Source organism: Bos javanicus, chromosome 8 (genome assembly GCF_032452875.1).
Source record: "Bos javanicus breed banteng chromosome 8, ARS-OSU_banteng_1.0, whole genome shotgun sequence".
Classification (NCBI taxonomy): domain Eukaryota; kingdom Metazoa; phylum Chordata; class Mammalia; order Artiodactyla; family Bovidae; genus Bos; species Bos javanicus.
In genome coordinates this window covers 94,736,593-94,742,752 of record NC_083875.1, presented here as the reverse complement: position 1 = coordinate 94,742,752, position 6,160 = coordinate 94,736,593, and the positions used below count along the sequence as shown (strand labels likewise).

The 6,160-nt window shown below is 35.6% G+C and overlaps 1 pseudogene; it reads left to right on the top strand.

The window, feature by feature from the left end:
* The first annotated feature begins 4,302 nt into the window (after positions 1–4,302).
* LOC133253500 (olfactory receptor 13F1-like) lies at positions 4,303–5,301 on the top strand (annotated as a pseudogene).
* Positions 5,302–6,160: the final 859 nt, after the last annotated feature.

Genomic DNA, 6,160 nt, shown 5'->3' with positions numbered 1-6,160 from the left:
AAGTCTCTCAGGATGATCCAAATATAGAAGTTACCAGACATATTTGAAAATAACCAGTGTTAACATGTACCTTTACATACATTACAAGATGATGAGTTCAGTAAAGCATTTGATGTTATATTAAAACATCAAGTAGATGTTATGGACCTGAAAAATACAGCCAGAATGAGGAACTAGAGATGGACTACCACAACTTAGACAAAGTTGAAGAAAGGCTTAGGAAATTGAAAGGTTAATCAGTAGAAATATCCAGACTGATGTATGGAGAAAAAAAGAATGGAAAATACAGAAAGGACTGTAAGAGCTTATATGGGTCATGTTGGAAAAGACTAGTATGTATAGCTGAGCACTCAGGGGGAGAGGAAAAAGGGGAAATGGGGTAGAAAAAATTGGCTAATACTGAATGATTTTCTCAAACTTATGAAAGACATCAAGCCTTAAACTCAAGAAGATCTATAATGTTAAGAAGGGTAAATAAAAAGAAAGCCACATTTAAGAATCTCTTTGTAAAATTTTAGAAAACCAATAATACAAATAAATATAGTGAAAGTAAATAACAGACAATTTTCCTCAAAGAAGTAGAGCCCAAGAAAACCATCTAGAGCCCAAATCTCACCTTGTAGCCATTTAAAAGTGGAATAAGAATGTTTTATCTTCTATTACTCTGATAACTGAGATAATGGTAGAGATTGCTGAAAATGAATGTGTCACATTATAGGCTCAGAGTCTATCTGGGATGGCATCTCTACAGTTCTATTAATTGGAATATTTGCTATATAGTCCAAGGGCCATCTGCAGAGGAATGGAATAGGCAAATAGTCCCCTCTAGTTCTGCTTGCATAGATATTTCTCAAGAATCAGGCTTTTTACTTAGCCAAGTGCCCTTGAAATAATTACAAAAATTTTACTATTGTTTTTTTTTTTTGGCCCTAAATTTCTTAATTGAACTTGGAGAATTACACCCCCCAGGAGAAATGGAAACTTCTTAACTTCTTTAGGTTTCAGAATAACAAAGTTAAATTGTTAAGGGAGTTGGAAGGTCCCTAAAAGCAGTAGGAGACTTCAGTAGTGAAGTTCTAGGGATTGCCCTTTGAAAGATTTTGGAGAAAATCATAGGGGCTGATTTGGGCAGAACAAATCTTCATATCTTTATTTCTCTTAAGAAATTATTAAACAGTTTTTAATTAACATGAGCTATGTATGTTGACACAGTGAGTCAGGCAAGATTTGGGTTGATTTTTTGCAAACTAGGAACATCCATGTCCTTTTCTATTATAATCTGAGTAAAAATACCTCTGCACAACCAACTTTAATACAGTTTTCATAGAATACTATCAAAATTGCAAGTTTTAGAATCTTTTACTCTTTTGAGCACTACACTGGACTCTCAAGAAAGACTTTGCTGAAGATCAAATTTAAATATTGAAGCACACTTTAACCAAAAGTGAAGATGTGCATGCCGTGGGCTGAGGTAAATGGGAATAGATATTAGCCATCTCCTTCTATAATCTCAGATTTACAAAATTTATTAATAGGTCTTAGCTATGCCAGGAAACCAGAATAAAGATACTTACTTTAAAAAGAAACACTAGTTGGTAGGAAAAATATTGAGATGAAGAAATGAGTTTTGAAGGTGGGATAAAACTTTTGACTATGTGTTCCAGAGTTTCTCATTTGCCTAGACAAGCCATTGAACTCCCTCAAGTATAGGTCAACTATTTTTTTGCATTTAAAATTTTTTATTGATGTATAGTTGATTTACAATATGTGTCAGTGTCTACTGTATGGCAAAGTGATTCAGTCAAATATATCCACATATTCTTTTTCATTATGGTTTATTATAGGATTTACATATATTATAGGTCCCTGAATTATCTGTCAATTTTAAAATGAGAAGGTTGGGTTAGGAATTTAGAGTCTATTCTGGCTCTGACATTTAGAAAAGAGAGGGATTTGTTGAAAAAAGTTTAATTATCTTAGCATTGTAATCAGAAATCATTTTAGAGAAAGAGAAAATATAAAGTGACTTGGAGTGGGTGAGACCCTGACAAAAATGTAAGATATGAATGAGGGAATGAGTGGGACTCCATGTGGATGAGAAAAAGAGAAGACTTCATTGTTTTATTTCTAAAAGTAGACAGAAGAGCAGGTAAAGGGAGAGGCAACACGAGGGCCCAGAGCCAGAAAAAGAAAACTGAGTGCTGGGTGGGGAAAACCCAATAGAGAAACCCTCAGTGGAGTGGAGGTATTTGCTGATCAAAGTGGATGTTAGAGACCAGATGTGTCTAACTTTTGCCTTTCTGGAAATAATTGGTAAAGTGTTTCATTTTCATACATGGCTTGGAGGTTGAAATTTTAATAAATTTTGAAAAATTTGCTATGTTTTAAAAATCTGAGTCAATGTGGGCCAGCACTGTAGCAGCACAGAGGCAATTATGCTTCAGGAAAGCAGGGAGAACATGAAATCATAAACCACTATTGTGATCCTGTGAAACATTAAAGCGATCATGGTTTTGGGGTTATGGAGGGAGAATTTAAAGCAAGTTAATCTAAAGCATTTAATCTGCACAAGATAGAAGCTATTACCCTTCAGTTGTGTCCAACTCTTTGTGACACTATGGACCATAGCCCGTGAGGCTCCTCTGTCCATGGCATTTTCTTGACAAGCATACTGGTGGGGGTTGCCATACACTCCTCCAGACTTTCTTCTTCTCCCATGAATCAAACTTGTGTTTTTGCATCACTTGCAGATTCTTTACTGCTGAGCCACCAGAGAGCTGGTAAAATGACGTTTCAAAGAGGTCAAGTGATTTGCTAAATTTTGCATGCCAGTAAATAGCATGGTTGATTTCAGAGCCTAAAATCTCACACTCTGAGGATAGTGCTCTAATTCCTTACAGAAGATGACCTTTTGGAAAGTATTTCTTCGTCTTCTAAGAGCACAAGTGATCATTGTCTTTTTCACATCTCATTGTATATCAAATACTCAAAACTAAGAGCTAATCATTTTGTTTCTTAATTCAACTGGTTTCTTTAAGGTCAGAGAAATTATCAAAGAAATTTGCAGATGTATATAACAAGTTCAGAGGTCTTCAGGCTTCTATGTTGACACAGAGAACCAAAGTGAAAATGCATTTATCTTAACACATATCAAAAACTTGCCATGTTCAAAGCAGCCATGTGTAATTAAAAATCTTAAACATGACATTACTTTGCTAGTATTGTGAGGAACAATCTCTTCACAAGCTCAGCGTCCACTGCAGCAGCAATAGGGATGTGCATATCTGGGTATAGGCAGTGTGATATACTTGAACAACAAAACTGTGTACAAAGAATGAAGCTGTACTTATGATTTAAGGCATACAGTTTTGATAACTAATTGAAATATTCAAAAAAGTTAAGATTAGAGCCAGAAATGAAAGGTACTTCAGGTAGATAATTGCACGTTAAAATATATAAAAAATAAATTTGCATGCTAAGAATGTGGACCCACAGAGTGGTTGTTTTAGACCAGAAGGTAGAAGTAGAATGTTGGAAGATCAGATCAGAGAAGTAGGCAATGATGAGAATGTGAGGCTTGTGTAATTTGTGACTAAATTTGTTTGAACTCTATTTTGAAAGACGGTGGTTTTCAAACATACTTCCATATGTGATCAGTTGTGAGATATATTGTAAATAATTTGCTTTACATTATGAAGTAGTTACCTTTGTAATAAAGGATGGGTTCAAGATTATTCCATAGTCAAAATTGCCTTCTTGAAGACAGATATCACATAGTGTTAGAGTGAGTGGACTCTTGCTGATCTCCTGTTTATATTCCTTAGTGTGTGGCATTTCCATCTGTTGTTTTTTGGAGTGCAACCAAAACCTTTCCTGTTTCAACTTTTACAACCACAAAAAAAAATATTTCTTTGCCCGGAAACTTCTTCTGATCTTTAACATGACTGAGGCCAGTTCATATTTTGATTAAAACAAATCTCAAAATATCTTACTAAGCAATACCCCTGACATAGGTTAGCATTTGTCTCTGTGTTTGCCTAGTATATTAGGGCATATGTATATCATGTTATTGTAACTTTTAATTTACTTGAGTGTGTCTTTTATTTGATTTTGATTTGCCTGAGAGAAGAACTTGTATAACCTCACTCTAGATTCTCAGTGCCTTAGAGTGTATTCAGTAAATGTTGGATGAATGAGTGAATATTAATAGTAATATTGGAAGGCGATGTTCCCTTTAAAGTTCCTCCAACAAAAACTCCTTGAAAAATTGGTAGAGTGTAAATTTTAAACATAGGTCATGTGTACTTTTATTCACTATTACAGATGAACAAAGAAGAATAAAATGGACAAGACAAATTCAATAGTCATTTCTAATTTTATTTTCCTGGGATTTACTCACTTACCAAAGTTGAAATCACCATATTTGTGCTGTGCTTGCTGATGTACGTGATCACCTTACTGGGTAATAGTATTCTGATCTCAGTTAGTGTCCTGGATTCTCACCTACACACACCCATGTACTTCTTCCTCAGCAACCTGTCATGTCTGGACATCTGGTATACTTCTTCTGCCCTGACTCCAATGCTGGCAAATTTTATTTCAGGGAGAAACACCATCTCATTCTCAGGGTGTGCTGCTCAGATGTACTTCTCCCTGGCCATGGGCTCCACTGAGTGTGTGTTCCTGTCTGTGATGGCATATGACCGATATGTAGCCATCTGCAACCCCCTGAGATACTCCATCATCATGAACAAGAAGATTTGTGTTCGGATTGCAGCTGGCTCATGGGTGACAGGCTCCTTCACTGCCCTGGTGGAAACTGTGTCTGTGTTGCAGCTGTCACTGTGTGGAAGTGGTGTCATCAATCATTTCACTTGTGAGATTCTGGCCGTCCTGAAACTGGCTTGTGTAGACACTTCCAAGGTGCAGTTAATCATGCTGGTGATCAGTGTACTTCTTCTTCCTATGCCAATGCTCCTCATTTGTATTTCTTATGCATTCATCCTCTCTAGCATCCTAAGAATCAGCTCATTGGATGGTCGAAGCAAAGCTTTTCCAACATGTGCAGCCCACCTGAGTGTAGTGGTTTTATTCTATGGGACAGCTTTCTCCATGTACTTGAAGCCATCAACTATGGATTCACAGGAAATAGATAAATTTATAGCCTTGGCATATGCTGGCTTAACCCCCATGTTGAATCCTATCATTTATAGTTTACGGAACAGAGAACTGAAAGTGGCTGTGAAAAAATTGCTGGTTAGGAACTCTCTCTGTGCTCTTTCAGTCTCTAGTAGCACATAGTATCTATAAATATTAAGGGATATTTAGTGCTCTCTCTATATATCAGGAGATAATTGGGGTAGACACTCATTTTTAAATGAGATGTGCAATTTTCTAAGTCTCTTCTCTGACTAGTCACTGAAAGTCTAAGTAATATCAATGTATCATACATAAGTTTGTCTGATCTTAAACAAATAGTCTCATGATAACAAATTTTAATTTTTATCTGGGTTTATAGGGTTCAATATAATTGTTTTTGTTGGCTTAGTGATACTTTTATTTCTTTCTAAAATTTTTAAAAATTGAAATACATTGATTAATGTTGTTTCAAGTCTATAACAAAATAATTCAGTTATGTGTGTGTGTATTCTTTTTCAGATTCTTTTCCAAAGTAGGTTATGATAAGATATTGAATATATTTCCCCATGTTTATAGTAAGTCCTTGTTATTTATCTGTTTTATATGTAGTATCAGCTAATTAGGTATCTATTAACCTCAGGCTTCTCTGATGGCTCAGTGGTGAAGAATTTGCCTGACAATGCAGGAGGCACAGGTTCTATCACTGGGTCGAGAAGATCCCCTAGAAAAGGAAATGGCAACTCACTCCAGTATTATTGCCAGGGAAATCCTACAGACAGAGGAGCCTGGGGGGCTATATAGTCTATGGGGCTGCAAAAGATTCAGACACAACTTAGTAACTAAACAACAATAGCAATCAATTAGTCTCAAATTCTCAATTTATTCATCATCCTCCTTTCTTTTTTGGTAATGATAAGCTTGTTTTCCATATCTGTGAGTCTATTTTGTAAATAAATTCATTTTTATCACTTTTTGTAGACTCCACATATTGATGGTATCATCTCTTTGTCTTTCTCTAATT